Below are 21,484 nucleotides of genomic sequence, written 5' to 3'. Positions count from 1 at the left end.
ACTGGCTTTCTCTCTGTCCCCAGATGGCTGCAACGTCCAGAGCTGCACCGATCCGAAGCCAGGAACCAGGAGCTTCCTCCAGGTCTCCCACATGGGTGCAGGGGTCCAAGGACTTAGGCCATCTTCTACTGCTTTCCCAGGCCACAGCAGAGAGCTGGATGGGAAGAGGAGCAGCTGGGACTTGAACTGGCACCCATATGGGACACTGGTACTGCAGGCCAGGGCTTTGATCCGCTGCACCACAGCACCGGCCCCAATGTTATTTTCTACAAAAAAAAAAAAAAATCCCAAGAAATCTCACCCAAAAGACTCATATAACTAATAAATGACTTCAGTAAGATTATAAGATACAAGTTCAACATGTAAAAATCAATTACATTTTTATATAGTAAGAATGAACACCAAAATTAAAAACATATTACCACTTCCAACACACCAAAGAAAATTTAATACTAGGTATAAAGTTAAAACATGTACAGAGTCTGTATGCTAAAGATGATAAAACACTGATAAAAGAAATCAAACATATATATGGAGATTTAAGATGTGTCCATAAACTAGAAGGCTCAACACAGTAGAGAAAACAATTCTCCTCGAGTTGATCTACAGACTTACTGTAATTCCTATCAAAATCCCAGCAAGGTTTTTGTAGATGTAGAGAAACTCAATCTACAATTTATATGGAGAATAATATCCTAAAGTAGCTAAAACAATCTCACAAAAAACGTGGGAAGAATCATTGTATCCTACTCTATAGCTATAATAATGAAGATCATGGAGACGTGTACACCAAGGGCCTGGACAGCACAACCATGCAAATACGGCCATCTGTGTTTTGACTGAGGTCAAAAGCAATTCAGTGAAGCAAGGAGGGTGGCCTTTATGACAAATGTACTGGAGCAACTGGCCATCCACAGGCCCAAAAATGAGCTTTGACCTAAATCTCGCACCTCATTAAAAAATGAACTCAAAAAATGGGTCACAAATTTACAGATAAAACATAAAACTATGAAACTTTTAGCAAACAGCATTAAATCAGAGTGAGATATTGCAGCACATCTATCAGAGGGCTAAAATAAAAACAAGGACAGCACTAAATGCCGGCAAGAACATGCAGAAACCGGATCATTCACGTGTTGCTGCTGGAACACAAAACAGTAGAGCCACTCTAGCAAATAATTTCTAGTTTTATAAACTAAACACACAACTTCCATGTGGCCCAGCAATTCCACTCTTGGGCATTTACTTCAGAAAAAAAAAGTCAGGGTCACGCAAAAACCTGTACACGTTTTTTATAATGAAATTTCCTTACGACAACTAGAACAGCCCAGGTATTTCGCAAATGTGGCATCTCCAGCCCGTGGAATACTACTCAGCAATCAAAAGGAATGAACTTGTAACACATTCACTGACATGGACAAACCTCTGGGAGTTGTGCTATGTGACAAAGGCCAACATGGAAAACTTACACACTGTATTAGAACATTCCTGAAACGGCATAAAGACAGAGAGCAAGCCAGTGGTCGTGGGGCGTGGTAGGAAGGGGCAGGGCCAAGGCAGGAAGGCGGGTATGGCCGTGACGGGCAGTAGGCGGGATCCTTGTGGTGACGGGCAGCTTCTGCAGTGTGACTGCATCATTGTGAATATCACGGATGAGGTACCCTCCAGGAGCTTGGAAAGATGCTACTCTTACGGAAGATCGGGGTAAATGGCATTGGAAAATCGCTTACAAACCCTTACATTGTCTGCCATTATCTTGATACTAGAAGTTTAATCTAAAATAATTACAGCACAAGAGATCATAGGCCTAAATGTAAAAACAAAAGTGTGAAAACTCAGAGGAAATGTCCTTGCGATCCTGTGCCGTGACCTCCTGGGTGGCTTTCCACGGCTCTGGAGGAACAATTCCTGACCAAGCTGCTGGCAGAGCCGGTGTCGGGGTCGGGAGGCCGACCTCCTGCACGGCCGTCCTCCCGGCTGGGCCTCACAGGAGGCAGGCCCGGGGCGGCCCGAATCCCTTCCAGGAAGCCTCCCCCATGACCTCCTCATCCCAAGGGTTCCCATCTCCTGAGAGCAGCACCTTGAGGGGGAGGATCTCAGCGCACGAATCCCAGGTTGGCATAAACACTCGGTCCCTTGCACCTCAAATATTTCTTAGCTCGGACGACAGAAAACATTTCATAAAAGAGCAAACTTACAGACTGGCTTTCATCAAAAATAAAACGGCTTCAAAGCACTGTTAATAGGATGAAAGATGCAATGGTCTTGGAGAGAAACTTTGCAATGGTTATATTGGATAAAAATCTTATATCCAGATTTTATACATATATATGTATGTGTGTGTGTATATATATATATATATATATATATGCCCCAAACTCTCAAAATGCAACAATAAGAAAACATGCAGCCTGAAATTTAATAAGAAAAATCTTTAAAAACTTTGCCAAAGATGATATATGAAATTCACATAAAGGATGCACATTAAAGTTGCAAGTTAAGTCAACAGTGAGATACCACTGCCTGCCAGAACAGCTAAGCAAAAGGGCCGACCCTGCCGAGTGCTGGCGAAGCTATGGGAGAACTGCAGCTCTCGCACCCTCCGGATGGAAACGTGAAGTGCACAACTACTCCAGAAACGTCGACCGCATCCACTCCTGCGATCGAGGATCGAGGTATTCATCCAAAAGGAGGGGAGTTGTGTCCAGAGAAAGACTTACACAGGAACGCTTACGACAGTTCTATTTGTAAGGTTTAAACTGGGAATAGCCTGATTATCCATAGATAAATGAATAATTAAACTGTGTATCCAGAGCGTAGGATACTACTCAGTAATAAAAAGGGAGAAATTGTTCATGTGCACAATTACATGGATAAATAATTCAGTAAAAAAAATAAATGATCACATGCTGTATTATTCCATTTATATAAAATCCTATAAAATGCCAACTAATCAATAACAATAGAAAGTGGATCAATGGGTATGGGTGGGGGTGTGGGGACAGGGGGGAACTGAAGGAAAAGATGACAAGCGGCACAAGGAAACGTCCAGAAGTGATGGGTATGTTGAGGTGATCACTTCCGGGGTGTCTACATGTGCCAAGCTTATCAGAATATACACTTTAAATTTGGACTATTTATTTTAATTATAACTCAACAAGGTTGTTTAGAAAAAAACAAAAGGTAGCTTTCTCATCTTAATGTTGTTTATATTAACATATGCATTGAGCGTATTATTTTTAAGCTGATTTTAAAATATGTTAAACACATCTCGGTTTTTATTTCTAACGAAATAAGAGGGATTTTTGAAAAGTTCGTGGAAATGAGTCTGACCAAAAAACTATGGGTGGATTTCAAAAAACGTCAGACTCAAAATGAACTTACCTTTTCATTCCACCTTTTTCTACAAACTCCTGAATACCTTCACGCGGATAGACACCCTGAGTCTTCAGGGGGCTAAAGGGTGCTGAGACTGCAAGATTTAGTCGGGCTATGCGAGAGGACAGAGACCCCATGTATTTGTCTGTCTCAGCAGCACAGCTGCACCCAATCCAACGCTGATGGCTGGGGGCCCCCAGAGGGTGTGTGCAGTGACCCAGTGCACCTGCCGGGGGTCTCTGAACTTCCTGCCTCTTCACTGGCCAGACCAGTGTCTTGGCAAAGTGCACAAAGTCATCTGCTCTCTGAACTCACTTCCCCTGAGTTCCAGTCCCCAAGGGGCACAGTACGAGCCTAGTCTCTAGAACATTCTCACTGCTTCCTCAGGACCAATGAATTCCCCTACAGTAAAGCCAGGTCCGCTGCCCAGGCCCACCCAAGAAAGGTGCCATGTGCCAATCACAGCAGCTATAAAAGAAAAAGAGCCCAAGCAGAGCATCCCATGGTCTGCAGCCCCGGAACATTCCAAGCATCCTCCCCAACCCTCGGGGAGAGCGACTCTCACCACCTTGGCTTTCCTTGAAGCCGAGCAGATGGCTTCCCCAGGGACCCGGAGCTCCGGCCCCCGGCCCCAGGCCCGAGACACACAGTCAGGAGCAGGCAGCCCGTGGCCTTGGACAGCGAATTGCTCCCAGCTAAGCGGGCACCTCACAAGAGAGAGCCTGTGTTCCCTGGAGCGCAGCCCTGGCATTCACCGCTCCTGTATCACAGGCCACACGAGGGCCGGCACCAGCCTCTGTGGTGACGGCATGATCAGGTCCTTTAAGCCAGGCGATGCCTGGGCCTCAGAGATGAAGAACAAATGGACACTAAACCCTTGGACAACAAAGACGGGGCGGTGGGGGGGCCCTCTCCATCACAAGCCCACCCCAATCTCTTAACCAGACTGTGTCACTTACCATGTTGAAAGCTGGACACCCCTAACCAGCACTAGGTCCCCGGGTTCCTGGGCTCCTGGTACTGCACAGTCCTGGGGTGGTGGGCTGTGCACCCCAGGGCACCCCTACCTTCCACCCATGCCACCTCCCCATGTGCTACAGGTGCAGTGGCTTCTGGCACCGCCTGCTGGGTCTCCAAGGCCAACTGACAGGTGTCTTTGCTGGGCCCTGGGCCTTAGGCCAGCCCCACCCAGCCCCTGTGGGAGGGGGAGAGACAGGGAGGGGCACCTTGCCTCCATCAAAACTCATCTTCCCAGAGCGAGGGTCAGAGAAGTAAAACCTGTGGCTGGTAGAGCTGCAGAAGCTGGCCTCTCTCCCTCTGCCCTTTGCCCTTCGCCTTGGCTCTGAGGCCGGCAGCAGCAGGGAGGGCAGTGATGGAACCCTTGATGAGTGGGCTTTGAGGAAACACCGGGGCCTGCGTGTAGGAGGCAGGACTGGGGTGAAGGCTGAGGGTGCGGGAGCAGCAGAAGTGAGAATAATGGACTCCCTGGGGGAAAGTGGCTCTGCCCGAGGCCCCTGGCTCACCAAACCTGGTGTGGGACAGGCAGGTGCATCACCGGGAAGCTCCTTAGAGAGGTCCCTCCTAGACCCTGCCACAACTGGCTGGGTCAGATGCAGGGGTGGGGCCGCCGTCTGTGCGAACCCTGTCCAGCTCACGTGGAGCGTGGGTGGGGGGTCCCAGCCTCGGCTGCACATTGGAGCTGCCTGGGGGAGCTCAAAACCAACACAGTAAAGGCTGGGTCTCAACAGCTTAAGCCATTGGTTGACATATTCACCTGGGTAGAGCATGGCTGGGCGGAAAATTTCGAAGCGTGGGGCCATCCTGATGGAGCTGCCGTGGCTTCCCCGGGACGAAGGGCTCGGAGCCTGCAGGAAGTGGCGTGTCGCCGGCTCCAGCCGGTGCTTCTCCCCATGGGGTCCCGTGGTTCCACCCGGCTGGGAGGAAGCTCACCATGGCGACTTGCCCACAAGATGAATTCTTCTCAGGCTTGCCTAACAGGCCCAGACTTCCAACAGAGCCCCCGACCTCGGTCAACCAACGTGACTGTCAGTCAAGAGTTGGTCGACCAATGACATCTCGTGTGCCTGCTCTGCCCCGTGCGCTGGTGTCTTTAAAAATGGAAAGCTAAGCAACGAATCGGCACATGGAGCACAGTTATAAGTCGCAAGTGTGGGGTCGTGGAAAAGAGGAGAGAGAAGAAAGGGGGACGACGCATAAGGAAGAGTTAGAGGCGACCTCAAGACAACGGGGAAAATAAAACAAGGTGAGTCAGCGAGGAATCTCTTTGGAAATACCCAGGAAGGCCGGCCCACAGGGACAACACGTGCACTTCCCTTCCCACGCCACCCCTGCCCCACTTACTCCCGGGGAGGCTACACAATTTGTTTCGTCTTTTACAAAGGGGAGCAGAAGGGCATTACGGTGGGGGGGGGGGGGATATTACACAGCCGTGAGCCAGCAGAGGTGCTTCCGAGAGAGGAGAGAGGGTCGGAGGGAGGGTGACGGGAGAGATTAACCCGTGGGTACCGTGCCAGTGCCAGCGTCGGGGCCAGCCGAGAAGTTGCAGGGAAGGCCAGGGCAGAGCTGGCTCCGTGAGCGCCCTCAGTCAACAGCCCAGGAAGCCAAAGCCGTGTTCTGGAAGGAACACCGGTGCTCCCAGCCTGGAAAATAGTATTGTGATTGCTTGTTGATGTGCGCCACCCTCCACCAGAGCAGGGGCGCCCAAAGAGCGGGGATGACCGTCATCCAGCCCTGGCTCCGGCACCTGGCACAGTGACTCCACCAGACCTATGTCATCAGCCTATTCTTCCGACGGTATCGGGACGTGACACAGAAACCTGGCTAAGTTAACCCGCGCCCGAGGGCCGAGGTGGGACGGGGAGCAGTGCCACACTGCAAGCCGTGAGCGAGCTGAGTGTCCCCCCGAGCTCGTGTCCACCTGGACCTCCCCCAGGGGCAGGGTCCCTGCCGAACCAATGACAGAGAGGATGCAGAGGCGACAGTGCTGGATGAGGGTGGGTCCTAAACCCAGTGCGTTTTCCTTGTGAGACACAGAACACGACACCCAGGAGAGTGGGTGCCTGGCTTCCATTCCTGACTCCAGCTCCCCCACAATGCAGACCCACGGAGGCAGTGATGGTGACTCCGGCATGTGGGTCCCCTGCAACCACAGGGGAGACCTGAGTTCCCAGCTCTTGGCTGTTGAGGACATTTGGAGAGTAAGCCAATGGACATGAGCTCTCTTGTTCGCTCGCTTGCTTGCTCTCTCACTCCGTCTCAAATAAATAAATATGCATTTGTGAGGCCAGTGATGTGGTGTAGCAACACCATATGGGTGCCGATTTGAGACCCGACTGCTCCACTTCAGATCCAGCTCTCTGCTAATGTGCTTGGGAAAGCAGCAAAGACAGCCCAAGTACTTGGGCCCTTGCACCCACGTGGGAGACCCAGAGGGAGCTCCAGGCTCCTGGCTTTGACCTGGCCAAGCTCCAGCCATTGCAGCCGTTTGGGGAGTGAATCAACAGATGAAAGCTCTCTCTCCTTCCTCTCTTTCTCTCCTCCTTTCTCTGTAACTCAGCTTTTCAAATAAATAATAAATAAATAAAAATGTGGTTTAAAAAAATGACACCCAGAGACAAAGAGAGAAACCACATGAAGACAGAGACTGGCGTGACACAGCCACAAGCCACAGGACACCTGGAGCCTGCGGAAGCTGGAAGAGGCAGGACAGAGACTTCCCAGGGGGCTGCAGAGGGAGCACGGCCCTGCTGGCACCTTGACTTTGGACTTCCAGCCTCAAAAACTGGGAGAGAATACGTTCTGGCCATTCAGGGCCAAGCCGAGTCTGCAGCAATTTGTTCTGGAGGCCCCAGGAAAGGAATAACACAAGATGTGCACATGTGTGGAGCTCTGGCCTCGCCACAACCGTGAGAGCTACGCCACGGCAGGCACGAACCACAGGGGAGGCCAGACGGGGGCCGAGAGCATCCCTCGAGCAGACACCGCCAGGAGCAGAAAGCCCGGAGTCGTCGCTTTCCCACCCCAGCGGAAAAGAATCCTGAAGGAAGGGAACAGAAAGACAGAGCTGCAGTGGGTGGGAGGAGGGAAGAGAGCGAGCCATGGGAGGCCCTGGGCGGCCCTGGGCAGCAGTGGACGGTGTGACATTGACCCAGGCAAACCACGGCCGCGCGGCACGCCTGCTCCTGGGGGTGACGCTGTCCCAGACTCCAGTGCTTATAAGCAAAGTCTCACCTTTTCCACTACAAAGACCTGGAGAGACAGGGCACGTAATCAAAAGGAGCACATGAAAGGGAGAGCCACACATGCTAACCATAATGTGCTATTTCTACTTAGAGAAAAAGGAAAAAGCCCACATTTTTCTGGAGTCCGAGTCTCAGGATTCTGTTTCAAGATGATAGTAAAAAGCTACTTGCGTCTGACACAGGCGTGTTAAGATCTTAAGAGAAGGCAAGGACGTAATAAGGGAGACATCAAAAAAAAAAAAAAAAAAGGCAACTTTCCCTCGTTCCTGTTGGCACTTTCTTTGAAGTGCATTTAAAGTGGCTGTGGCCCTGGAGCACGCGGCCTCTCAGACTTGGAGTTCCTCTTTCTCTCCTACACAATAGAAAATGCTGAAAATTGTAAGTGACATCCCTACTTGCCCCTGAGGTTGTCTTGAAAGATTTTAAAGCTCCTGAAATAGAATGGATGGAAAAAGACAAAATAATCCCAGGTGTCAAAGAACCTGCGTGTCTGCCTTCTGTCTGGGCATGAAGTTGGAGAATCCTCCGTTTCGCGTTCGGCCTACGGAGGGGGCGGCAGAGCCAGAGCCCTGGTCCCTTTAAACCCCAGCTCACAGACAAGGGCAAACAGCGGGGACTTGTATTTTTAAGCATCTGTGTAAACTGCACCTCTACTTATTCCGGGCAGTTCTTTGCCTTCTCCCTACTCCCCACCATTTCTGTCAACCCCCCACACCTTGGAAGGAGGAGCATCAGGAGGGGGGTCATCACCAGACAGGAGAAAAACAAGCATTTAGAACAAGGATTGCCAGGTTGGTAAGGAAAACCTCACTTAAATTTGAATACAACAAATACATTTTTTAAGCATACGTATATCCCAAATAAGATGTGGGGCATATTAGTGCTTAAAAAAAAGTTCGTTGTTTGTCTGAAATTTAAATTTCAGTGGGTGCTTTGGATTTTTATTTGCTAAACTTGGCAACCTCAGGCCTGGATGTGCCAGTCCTGCTTCTAATTAGTAGTGCAGACTTGGGCCACTTAGCTAACCCTTCTGACGGTCGGTCTCCTTTGCAGCATCATGTGGACAACTCCCCACAGCTTCAGAGAAGTCATCAAAACCGGGCTCCAGGGCCCCCCCCGCCCCCGCCCTCAGCAGCTGCACCACTCGCCCCTGGATTTCAGGTGCAGCTCGGACTTGCACAGGCTCCGGCACCAGGCTCATCTCCACACCATCGTCCCGGTGCTGGGTTTGCCTGGGACATTTCCCCCATTCACAGCACACACACCCGTGCACCCATGCACCTACACACCAGCAGCACACACACCCAGGCACCCACACACCAACAACACACGCACCCAGGCACCCATGCACCCACACTCGCTCGGCACTGGGCTTCCCTCTGCCAATCCTTTAAGACCCAGCTCTGCATCAGTTCCCTGTCTCGCCCACTGTATTGCTTAACGTTTACTTGTGTTTATCCAAAGGGCAGAGCGAGCAAGCATGAGAGAGCAAGCACAGGCACTTTGGGTTTGCACTTCAAATGCCCACAACAGCTGCAGCCAGGGGCCCAGAGCTCCATCTGGGTCTCCCACCTGAGTGTCAGGAACCCAACTACTTAAATCATCACCCGTCGCCTCCCAAGGTGTGCACTGGCAGGAAGCTGGGTCAGAAACAGAGGTCGGATCCCACCGTGGGCACTCTGATGTGGGAGGCAGGCGTCCCAAGCAGTGGCTCAACCTGCTCAGCCGTAACCCCCACCCCTCAGCCCGACTTCATTCTCCTGTCCCCCATCCCCAAGGGTGCTAGAGAGCACGCCCTACTCTCCCATAACCCCTTGCTTCCCCACAGTCCTACAGCACGCTTCCCTCTTTGAAGTCCATACTCCTGGTAGACCGTGCTCCGTGGTCACCACGCACAAACGTGAGCTGCCCTTGTTTCCCCCAAAAGCAGGGATCCTGCCCAAAAAGCCGCCATGGTTAGTCACCCCGCCCACAGAACCGCGCCAAGGGTCCCTGCCGCCATCGGCTCCACTTCCAGATAGACTCTTTCCACTCAATGCCTTTGCCCCGTTTTCTCACATTGTTGGCCTGAACCCTGAACCCCATGAGCCACTAAAGAACAGTCTGAGTACAAAAAGAAAATGTAGGGACCCTTGTTTTAAAATTATCGAGAAATTTCACAATGACAATAGCAGAGAGTTCAACTAAGCATGGCCTCTTCCAAGCACAGGGCCCCGGGCAACTGCGCAGGATGGCCCATGAAGCCACCCTGGTCCTCGCTTTCCGTTCGGCACGATAGGCTGCAGGGACCGTCGTCCTCTGCCCCAAGATTTTCACCAGAAAATCTCGGCACCTGCCTGTTCCAGCCTCCTACAGGCCATTCCTGCAGCTGTGTCCAAAGACCCATGAGGAATGGACACTGAAATCCTATGTGATGGTGACTGTGAGAAGCACACACACACCCGTCAATGATTTCAAGTCCAAGTGCACAGCAGTTAAAGGCCCAGAGTGAGCTGCCTGCCAGCTGCCCCCGCTGAGCCAGAGCTCCCTCTCCCACCCTCAGCTTGGGCCAGAGGCAGCAGATGAGCAAAGCTACACGTCATGTTTAACAATCGGTTAGGAAAACAGCAGGACAAACTTCACAGCATAAAATAAAGGGCAAAACGCAATAGACACAGCCAACAGAGTCGGGGTCACCCTCTGCCCACAGTGCAAGCCACGCCCCATCACCCTGAGTGGGGCCCGAGAGGCACCCCAGAGCCCACATGCCAGTGTGAAGTGTCAGTCTTGCTCGCAGGTTGGATGTGTGACACACACACACACACACACTCATGCCACAAACTTGTAGGCACTCCGCACGGCCCTGAGCAGTCCCTGTCTGCTAATAAGGCAGAGGGGACTCCTTTTTTTTTTTTCTTAAAGATTTATTTATTTATTTGAAAGTCAGAGTTACACAGAGAGAGGAGAGGCAGAGAGAGAGAGAGAGAGAGAGAGAGAGAGAGAGGTCTTCCATCTGCTGGTTCACTCCCCAATTGGCCACAACAGCCAGAGCTGAGCCAATCCGAAGCCAGGAGCCAGGAACTTCTTCTGGGTCTCCCACGCAGGTGCAGGGACCCAAGGACTTGAATCATCTTCTGCTACTTTTCCCAGGCCATAGCAGAGAGCTGGATTGGAAGTAGAGCAGCCGGGACTCAGACTGGCGCCCATATGGGAGCCGGCACTGCAGGCAGCGGCTTTACCTGCTACACCACAGTGCTGGCCCCGGAGACTTCTTTTCACCCCAGGAACTCCTGCCCCACCGCCAGCAGCCAAGGCCAGGTGGGAGTTCTCGGCAGCCGAGAAGAAAGGACGTGTGTGTGGCCATAGGAAGGGAGCCAGCCCACGTGCTGCAGGGATGCACCTATTCAGACGAGCACTCGCTCCTGCTCCAACCCCGTCAGGCAAGAGCGAGAGGGGCTGACGGTCAGCCACCCCACGGCGCCGCTGGTAGCACGCCAGTCATTGGGGGCTCAAGAACCGCAGCAGGTGAGGAAGCAGAGGCTCGACCGGGCCTCCAGCTCACCAAGGCCGCCTGGCCTCTGACAAGACAGAGCCGGGCGTGCGCGCTGAGTTTCCGGCTCCAACACCCTGTCTCCTTGCAGCCACCCTCACGGGGCACCTGGTGTGCCCAGGCTGACAGCTCCCAATCCCAGGAGAGGGAGGGGCCGGCCCATCCCTTGGGGGCCAATCACACAGGAAATGTCTGGTTCATGTTTCAGTCACTTGCAGCCAAAATGTCCATTACTAGAACAAGGAACCCCTTTAATGTTTGTAATAATCTCTGTTGTGTTTTCTGGCCCCGTCATTGGCCTGCGAGATCGATGGGGGTCTCAGGACATCGCTGAGCATCAGGGCTGACTCTCCTTTCAGAGAATAAATCATTCTACGGGGGTAGACCGCTGGGGGGGGGGGAGGCGGCCCTGAGTAAGGGCTGTGGCGGTTCGCGGGGACCTGGCTGCGGCGGCTGCGGTGGCTGCGGGGTTGTTGAGAAACGACTAAAGTTTCTGTGGAAGCAAAGTAGAATTTCATAAGAACATAATGGATGGAGAGGAGAAAACGTATGGTGGCTGTGAAGGCCCTGATGCCATGTATGTCAAGTTGATATTTTCTGATGGTCATGAATTTATTGTAAAAAGAGAACATACACTAACATCAGGAACAATTAAAGCCATGTTGAGTGGCCCAGGTCAGTTTGCTGAAAACGAAACCAATGAGGTCAATTTTAGAGAGATCCCTTCACATGTGCTATCAAAAGTGTGCATGTATTTTACCTACAAGGTTCGCTACACTAACAGCTCCACCGAGATTCCCGAATTCCCAATTGCACCTGAAATCGCACTGGAACTGCTGATGGCTGCGAACTTCCTAGATTGTTAAATAAAATAAATTATAATAAAAAAAAAGAATAAATCATTCTTCCCTGTTCTGTATTTAGTTAGGAATGATTTCAGCTTTAAGCAACCGAATGCCCAGCTGAAGGTGGCTTACGCTATTCATCTCCCGTAACAGCTGGGCTGGAGATCAGCCATCCTGGGGTTGGTTAGTTCTACGATGGCACCAAAGACCTCAGCCATTTCTACACTTCTTCTCTGCCATCCTACATGTTGGTGAGCCTCCCCTCATGGTCACAAGATGAGTGCTGCAGCACCAGGCATTGAGCCCACTTCACAGTGTCCCATCCAAGGAAGGAAGGAAGACGGTGGGAGCAAAAGAGCTCTCTCTGGGAAGGGCATTCCCTGGAGGAAATGCTATCGCCCTTTAATTAGGATGGAAAATATCGCTCTCACACTCCCCAGTACTGGCCACCAGCAGGTCTCATACACCACTCACCAGCAAAGAAGGGTGTGATTTCCATGGACAGTGTAGACCACGCTTAATGTTCTAAGTCTTACCAAGGAGCAAGACAGCATGGCTGGGGGCAGGCCTCTGCTGCAGGAGTGTCTTTAACCCACCTGCTTGGAACTAGAACTTGGAGGCAGGAAAACATAGCAGGCAGGTGAATTCCAGTCTTACCCAAGTCAAGCTCAGCATTTTTTGCTCTTAAATTAAGATCGGAATGAGCCCGAGGGAAAGCACTATATTTGGATGCCCTGGAGCTGGGAGAGACAAGCGAAAGCCAGGGGGCTGGGCCCGGCCCACGCACAGCCGTACCTGCCCCTGGCAATGAACTCTAAAAATAGACCTTTGACAGTCATTTATTCTGAAAAAAGGCCAACTCCACATATGTGATCTCCACTCCCTCCTTGCGACAAATTAATTTTTCATGATGAAGGAGAAACGACAGATACATTTTTGCTTTAGCAGAACAAGGAAAGGTGACATTCTGAATCTTGGAGCTGGCATTTCCTAGCCATGTGGCCTTGGGCAAGCCGGGCCTCTCTTCTGTGTCTCAATGTTCTCATCTGTAGTACAGGGACATGGCGTCCACCCCGCCCGCGAGAGCCACAGCCTGGGCAAGCTGAGCTGGCTCCTCCCAGGTAGTAGGCTCTCTGGGTACGTACTGGGAGCCAGCAACAATCAGCTACGGATGGGGCCCACAACTCCCTGTCTGGGTTACTGGACAAGGTATGGCTTCCACCCGGAGGGGATCACTTAGCAACACGCAGGAAGGCAGTCACGCAACGCATCCTGTACGTCGGAGCAACGTCCCTCCTCTTAGGAGTGGCAGCTGCATTTTCAAGAAACTCACAAAAGGGGACGCAGCAGCAGCCACACTTTGGATGTGGACAGCAGGTATCCTCCAAGGCGCTGGCTAGATCAGAGCCCTCAGAATCAAGGGTACGGACCCTGGAGCGCCTTCTAGATTCTTCTACCACTCACGCAGAGGTGAGATGCCCACGCAATGCCCCGGGCCCGTTCACTTACATCAAACTCCAAATTCATCAGTGGAAAAGAACGTTTCTCATCTGAAATGCTTTTTAACAAGCTACTGTGGTGCTGGTTATAGATCAAGGTAGCTGAAGCCCTGCAGAAGCTACCGGCAGAGAGCGCACGTTGGAAGAACCTTGGGAATGCCAGCTGGGCGCCGCCGGGCAGTCCTTGGAGCTGGGTGTGAGGACGCGCATGTCAGTCACCGGCAGACAGGAAAAGCTCGGGGCATGCTGGGTATCGCTCTAAACAAAAGCCAGAAGTGAGCTTCTCCTTCTCACTCGAAGGCGTTGTCGTTGCTGGCCCGGGCTCCTGGCCTCACCCTCGTGGGTGCCGCAAGAAGACTTGAGACTCCCAGGGTCAGAGACCACGACGTTCATGGCTCACAGTACGCAGCCCGAGTTGCCTTTTCATATTGGGTTCCAAGCAAATCTGCCTGATGCTCGAGGTAGCCATTGCTCCACAGGACAGCAAGCAAACTTGCTCTCAGGTCCAGAGGGAGGCAGAGTCTCTCACAGCTGCTAGTGGACAGATGTCTCTGTGCAGACGGTCTGAGCAGCGCTGAGTGCTCAGCCCACAAGAAGAGACTCAGACTGCAGACGCCCGCAACCCCGGAGAAGGCATGGAAGTCTTGCGTCGCCTGTGACGCACGGCCGCTCATGGCCACTCATCTGTGCCATCATCCTGTCCTCAAAACCAGTTCTCAGCCGGCGCCGCAGCTCACTTGGCTAATCCTCTGCCTGCGGCGCCAGCACACCGGGTTCTAGTCCCGGTCAGGGCGCCGGATTCTGTCCCGGTTGCTCCTCTTCCAGGCCAGCTCTCTGCTGTGGCCAGGGAGTGCAGTGGAGGATGGCCCAAGTGCTTGGGTCCCTGCACCCCATGGGAGACCAGGAGAAGCACCTGGCTCCTGGCTTCGGATCAGCAAGGTGTGCAGCGGCCATTGGGGGGTGAACCAACAGTAAAGGAAAACCTTTCTGTCTCTCTCTCTCTCTCACTGTCTAACTCTGCCTGTCAAAACAAACAAACAAACAAAAACAACAACAACAAAAAAAAAACAAAACAAACAAACAAACAGTTCTCTCAGCAGGTGTCTCTCCTCCAGAGACCCTTCTCCCCCACGGAGCCCCCTCTCCCCGTCCCCCCCCCCCACCCACATGCATCATTGTCTCCTGGGCCCTAAAAGGCTGCCACACACTCCCCATGCTCTCACTGCCCAGCCCAGGTTTCCCACGCTGCCGTCTCTGAATGCAGCTCTGACTGTGCCACGCCCCTGATCAAGAACCGCCTGTGGCTCCCACTGCCTCCTGATTAAGTTCTGGTTCCTTCAAGATGCCGAATTCCTTACTAAATGATGAGTATCTTGGGGAGAGAGAGGTTGGGCACCTCTCATTTCTCAAGCACTTACTGATAATGAGCTTCCTAGCCTCTTTTAAACATAAGAGGCACCGTGGCCGGCACTGTGGCATAGCCAATAAAGTGCTGGCATCCCATATGGGCACCCGTTCGAATCCCAGCTGCTCCACTTCCAATCCAGCTCTCTGCTGTGACCTGGGAAAGCAGTAGAAGACGGCCCAAGTCCTTGGGTCCCTGCACCCACACAGGAGACCCAGGAGGAGCTCCTGGTTCCTGGCTTCAGATTGGTGCAGCTCCGGCTGTTGCAGCCAATTGGGGAGTGAACCAGCGGATGGGAAACCTCTCTCTCTATGCCTCTGCCTCTCTTTCTCTCTGTGTAACTGTTACTTTCAAATAAATAAATAAATCTTTTTAAAAAAAAGGCATTGGTGTCATTAATCCTGAGAAAAGTTAGAGAGAGAAAAAAAGTGGGAATAAGTCATTAAACAGATTTTCCTTTCTATAGTTTTGCTTCTTTTGTTCTGTTGGTGAGGATTTATGTTTGGGATTGGTGATCACTTACTTGTTCAGTATCTATGGAAACTGGCTCCATCAAAACCTACATCAGATGCCCCGATGGAGGGCTGCTCCCTGGAGGGTGGAGGACCTCTTGCCGGCTACCCCCTTTTCCATGGCTTCTGGCAAGTCCAGGGGGCTGCTCCCCAGAACTCCTCATACCAAAGACTGCAGCCCCGCACTCAAAGACCAGGTGCCCGAGTGGGCGCTCTTCCTCTCTGATGAGGATGATCACGCTCTGGGGTAAGGTTTTCATCCGCCTCTAGTCTTCCTAACAACGCGGGCCACGTGGAGTGCAAAGATGCGGCTCTTGGGGAAGCAACACCGTCCTTTTTGAAGTAGCCTCCACCCGCTGCAGGACAATGACCCGAGACCTGTCGGTGCTGGAACCCAAGATCAACTCACAGTCAGTGTCAAGCCACGGGCCCGTCCCACACAGACCCAGTGTGGTTTTTTTCTTCCGTTTGCTGTTAGCATCATGCATTGTTCGGAGTCCTCCAGGCTCACTGGCATCTCTCTGAAGCATCCGAGTCCTCAGGAATCCCTGTACAACACTAGGATTTTAAATAACAGCTTAGGAAGAGAGCGGTCCCCATCTGTCCTCTCCTTGTCTAAGTCTTGTGCCACCCAAAAGCCCCACCTGCCAGCCTGAAACATCTGGGCAGCTCCCATCTGAGGAAAGACAGCCAGGTCAGCTGCTGCTCCCTCTCATCAAAGCCGCAGAAGCAACCGGCCGAGCCGTCTCCGCAGGGCTGTGCCGGCGCTGGCTGCCACCAGCTCACGAGCACGCATCCTGTGGGTCCCTGCGCTACTCACTGTTCGGCGACATTGCTCCGGTGGCTTGAAGTTAGCCACAGTGGGAGTGTTCACACCATGGAAATGGGCAAGCGCTCGGGTCTCCCACCCCCGCCGACGCCTGCTCCCGGAGCCGGCTGTTAAACCCTCACCCGCACACCCCTGTGTACGCGCCAGGCAGCTGCTGGCTTTGCTCACCTTGGCTTCCTCCATGCCTGGGGTTCTTGCTTCGCTGCAGTAACAGCAAAACTTCCCGGATTCCACCAGATGAAAGGCACGGCCTCTCCTGTTGGGAGCTGGGGCTGCCTTCCCTTATCAAGCTCTGTCTTATAGAACCATCTCTCATTTCTCCCATTAAGGCACTTCCTAAGCCTTTTCCCCCTCGAAATGTGCAATAAAACAAACCAGTCTGTATTACTGTCTCCCTCCAGGCCCCCCGTGAAATTACGTTTTCGGTAGCGGTCTCCTCCACCGGCGGCTGCTGCGAGGGGAGGGCGGCTTCAGCAGGTTTCAGCCAGTGTTTACATTTGCAGTCTTGCGAGGACTCGCAGTCAAGGACTCCTCCACCTGACGTCTGTTGACCTCGTCACGTTTCTCTGAGGGCTCGCATCTAGTGCGAATCGAGGACACTGACCACGTCTCCGTGTGCACCTGAGCTTGGCTGACAGCTGTACCAGCGCAGAACTGTGGCTTCTCTTTTGCCACGGAGAAACAGAAGCAGTGAGCGGCAAACAGGTGGGCAACCAGGCCCGAGCCGATTGCCCCTGACATCACGTCCACCCCTCACGTGACCAGAGCCGCCACCCTTCCTTGCGCCGGGTCAGAAGGAAATCCACAGGCTGTTTTATTGTGCACGTCCCCAACCCACAGGTTGGGAATCAAGCCAGCTTTGACCTTGTTTCCAACGCACAGGAAGGAGCGGCCGTGGCTTGGATGGGGTGACAGCGAAGCCACTGTGGTGTGTGTGCCCTCGTGCACACTGGGAAACCACGAGGGAGCAGGCGTGCAAACGCGCTCGGGGCTCAGGCAGAGCGCGTGCAGGCGTGCTCCGACAGGGCAGATCTGCTGGGTAGATGACAAGAGACAAGGTCACGGGCTCCCCGGTGAATCATCAGAAGTTGCTCCAGCTGCGTCATCAGCCGAAAGGTTAGAGACCCCGCTACAGTGAAAGCCACAGCGAAATGAAGCGAAGGCCTGCTGGAAACCTCGCGTACTCATGTGTCTCTGAACGGTATCCAGATCCATTTCTTTTTCCATTCAAACAATTTTCAATCCCATTTCCTTTTGCAAACATCATTTCAAGGGGTGCATCGTGTGCACGTTATGGGGTGCAGGCCCCAGCGGCAGCACTTGCTCTGTGTGTGTGTGTGTGTGTGTGTGTTTTAAATCACGATGCTTGGCCTTTTCCTAGGCTGGAAGCAACCTTTTACGGGCATAAGTGCACAAGCCAAGTCCCAGTTTGGCAGCGCCAGGGAACGGCTTAGCACCACGGTGTACCCACCCGGGCCAATTTTGCACCACCAGAAAAAGCAGCTTTGTAGCTCGCAAATAAGCTTTGGGATGAAAGCAAGAAACTTCTGATCCACAGTGCAACCTCAGAACCACTGTGCCGAGTGCACGCGGGAGCATGCAGAGATAGAAACTTGGGAGATCATCCCTTCCCGTTTAAAAAAAAAAAATCAGAGTTCTGGTGTCCAAAAGAACAATCTGGAGGCTAACTACCGATGGCGGCTGTGACACGATTTAGTTAGACAGCGCTGGTGCCAACGCTGTAACAGCCCTGGCCCAGGGCCGTGATCTCCTGCGGCTGTATCTACAGACGTTGCATGTCAGCCTGTGGACCACAGCGTTGCTCCCGAGAGGGAGGGGCTGGGTGGGGGTGGGGGACAAAGGCAGTGCTGGTGCTTGCATCCTCTGTCTTCACACCCACAAACCCCGGGTTCCATGCACTTAACAGTATCTGCGTTATTTAAGCTTAACTGATTTTTTTTTTTAAAGAATGATTTAGTCCCATCCTTCTAGTACAGACTGAATCGTGGCCCCTCCCAGATTCGAGTGCTGACGCCCTGACCTGCAGTGCGGCTTTGGCTGGAGGTAAGCGGAGTCTGGTCCTTTCAGGCAGGTGTGACAACACGCTTTCGACCGAGTGACTCTCAAACAGCAGACACTTGTTTTCCCCAAGCTCTGGAGGCCAGGAAGCCCCAGAGCAAGGCACCCGTGTCCGCTCCCCCTTGGCAGCACGCAGGGTTCCCCCTGGCTGTGTCCTCCCAGGGTGGGAGGGTGGCCCGGCTCTGTGGAGCCTGCTACTAGGGTGCTAATCCCATTCCCAAGGGTTCCAACCTCATGACTCCGCCTCCTACGGCCCTGCCTCCTGAGACCACCGCGGTGGGAGTTAGGGTTCAACCTGCTGTGCTCCGAGCCTTCGAGAAGTCACTAAGGCTAAAGCAAGGCAAGACCCTGACCCCATAGAGTCGGCGTCCCTACGAGAGGAGACACTAGAGAGCTTCCTGTGTGTGCATGTACGTGCACGCGTGTGCTCAGAGGAGGGAAAAGAGCCCTCACCAGAAACCAAGCCCTGCTCACGCCTTGACCTCGTGAGAAAACAAACGGAAGCCACCCAGTCTGCGGCTCCCTGTTAGGGCAACCCTGGCTGACCGAGACTCTTCGCCTTGCAGAAGCACAGATTCAGACCCACACGACCACGTGAAGGGAGCAGGCAGAGGACGAGAATCGTGCACCTATCGCTCCTTGGTTCTCTGCCCACTACCATTTAGCAGTTGACAGTGGTCTGCTGTGTTTCATGGATGCGTGTTTCCAGACGGGTGGGAAACTATCAGCAAGGACAATGTCTTATGCTTGGACAAGGCCAAAGACAGAGTTTCCCACATATACATGTGTGTGCAGACACGCATGGGCACGCGCGCACACACACACACACACACACACAACTACTAACACTGTGGTGGATGTTGGCCTATAAACCAAGCCAAGGTCCACTACTACTCGTTCTGGTCAACAGGCAAGAGCAGTCCTGTTCCAGGTGAGGCTCTGGTCTCAGTTTCTAGCCTCGCACCTCAGACATCTGCTGGTGGCCCCTTAGGGTTAGGGGTCTGCAGGTACCCACTTTCCCCCTCCCCTCTTGATCCTTTCCAGGGGGTAAAAACCCACACACACTGGTCCAGGCCAATCAGTCAAGCCCACCCAGTTCCAGTTCCACGACTGGCTGTGGCTGGAGATATAAGGAATGGGGGGCGGGATACTAGAGTGATGGATCAGCAGCTGGGGACTGATCAGAATCAGACGCTAAGCTCATCAGGTCAAGGCCAAAGCTGAGCGTGTGCAGCTACTGGGAAAAGCTGGACTCTGCACAGGAAACGTGGATTGTTTAGGAATGTGAGAAAAATGGGGGACGGGATGGGAGCTGGGAGAAGCCGATGGACTCACAGAACCTCAGTGTCCAGGAGGAGGTGAGTGGGCCCCGCTGCTGGCTGAGGACAGCAGGAGAGGTGGAGCAGGGCTGAGGACAGCAGGAGAGGTGGAGCAGGGCTGAGGACAGCAGGAGAGGTGGAGCAGGACTGACCACCAGACAGTCAGACCACCGTCAGGACTGCCTTCTGCAACCTGATCCCCGGGCTTTCCTGGGTTGAGTTCTATCCCCAGCACCTCTCTCCAACAATAAGCTCTATGGTCCCTCCAGCTCTTGGGGTCTCCTTAACCCATCTGAGAAAGCAGAGCACACAGAAATGAGCAAGTGTGGACGTGCGCATTCCTGGAGAAGAGTTTTGCCCCCTGGGGAGGAGTTCACGCCCCACGAAGCGTGGATTTCTGCAGAGCCATGAGAGACGGCACAAGGCAGGAGGGAGCTGGCGTCCATGAGACTTGAGGTTTCGCCAAGCAAATGGTCTCATGTGAACCCCTGAACAGACTTCTGACTATTCGGGGCCTCTGGAGCAAGTGACCTGTGCTTGGGGAGGTCACCCAAACTTTCAGGGGTTCTTAACACAGCCTCGGTGCTGGCCTGCACCCATGAGTCTTTGCGTGCATATCCATCTTTCGAAAATGGCTCTATGCCTTGAAATGTCAGGATCATAGAATCCAAGAATTCACTTCTAATTCCACAGAGCCAAAGACTGAAGGCCCAATTTTGGCCCTGGTTCCAACAGTAAAATTCAGTTTCCATGTTGACATTCTAGATTGCTCCTTCTACGTTCTGTTTTCTTAGCAATGAAATCCACAAACCTCCCATTTCTGAACCTCTGCCCGGTTCGGGGAGCTGAAGCATCAAACTGAACTTTATCTTGTGAGGGTTAACAGGTTTGAATCCAAATATAGCCGTCCCGTGTACCTTCCAAGATTTATTGTCTGTTTACGTCCGCGCTTGCACTGACAGAGGTTTCACAGCCTCTGTTTTACCAGAAACCACGCAGACCCAGATACTGCGGCTTTGACAGCACTGATGTTGAAAAGAAATACGTTATTTCTCTGATGTTGCTCGGGAATGGAGTGACCACATGCGCGTGTGTTCCTGGCAAGTGTAGAGGTTGCTAAGTGGGACCAGGGGGCCTGTCTGGCCCCTCGTTGACAAAAGAGGAAGAAGTATGCCCAGCGCCACTCTTGTCAGTGGTGAGAGATGCCCAAGGCCTGGGAGCAGAGTGCCTCCCACCGTGCCCTTTTGCCTGCTCTGAACTGCCTGTGATACAGCAGGCGTGCACTGCACGGTAGCCATACCCAAAGCTCTGAGGAAGCACAGGAGGATCCTGGGTTTGGTGTCCTGCCATGCCTCCGCCTGCTCCTCCTCTCAGCACCCAGCAACCTCCCAGGGAGGTTCGACCCAGAAGCACCCTCTAGATTGCCCTGCCTGTGGGACAACCCCAGCATACAGAGCGGCACCCAGCGCTCATTCTACCCTCCTCGTCCTTCTTTTACATCTATTTGAGTTGCAAAGGCAAGAACGTTAAAAACTACATTTCCCAGCCTCCCCTGCAATGAAAACACCACACATGATTGAGTTTCAGCCAATCAGAGGAAGTAACACTTCTGTTCCCTCTCCCCTCCTAAACCGCTTACCCTGGGAGCCATTTAGTCAGTCAGGAGCAGAGATGGTATCCCTGGTTTCTTGAGTTTCAGGAAGTAGGGCATCTTTTCGCTGGTGAGACACAGCAGATGTGGGCTTTCCCAGTGCTGGGAGCAGCAGTCGGTGGTGCCTCCTGCTTGGACGGTTTCTGGATTGCAGGAACCAGCGGTTTCCTTTTCAC

General features: G+C 52.8%; 1 pseudogene; it reads left to right on the top strand.

Annotated features, from left to right (window-relative positions):
• Positions 1–11,560: 11,560 nt before the first annotated feature.
• On the top strand, positions 11,561–12,068 carry LOC100337922 (elongin-C pseudogene; annotated as a pseudogene).
• The last annotated feature ends 9,416 nt before the right edge of the window (positions 12,069–21,484 follow it).

This window comes from Oryctolagus cuniculus, chromosome 15 (assembly GCF_964237555.1).
Source record: "Oryctolagus cuniculus chromosome 15, mOryCun1.1, whole genome shotgun sequence".
Taxonomy (NCBI): domain Eukaryota; kingdom Metazoa; phylum Chordata; class Mammalia; order Lagomorpha; family Leporidae; genus Oryctolagus; species Oryctolagus cuniculus.
Note: the sequence above shows the minus strand (reverse complement) of the source record. Positions and strands in the feature narration are given on the sequence as shown.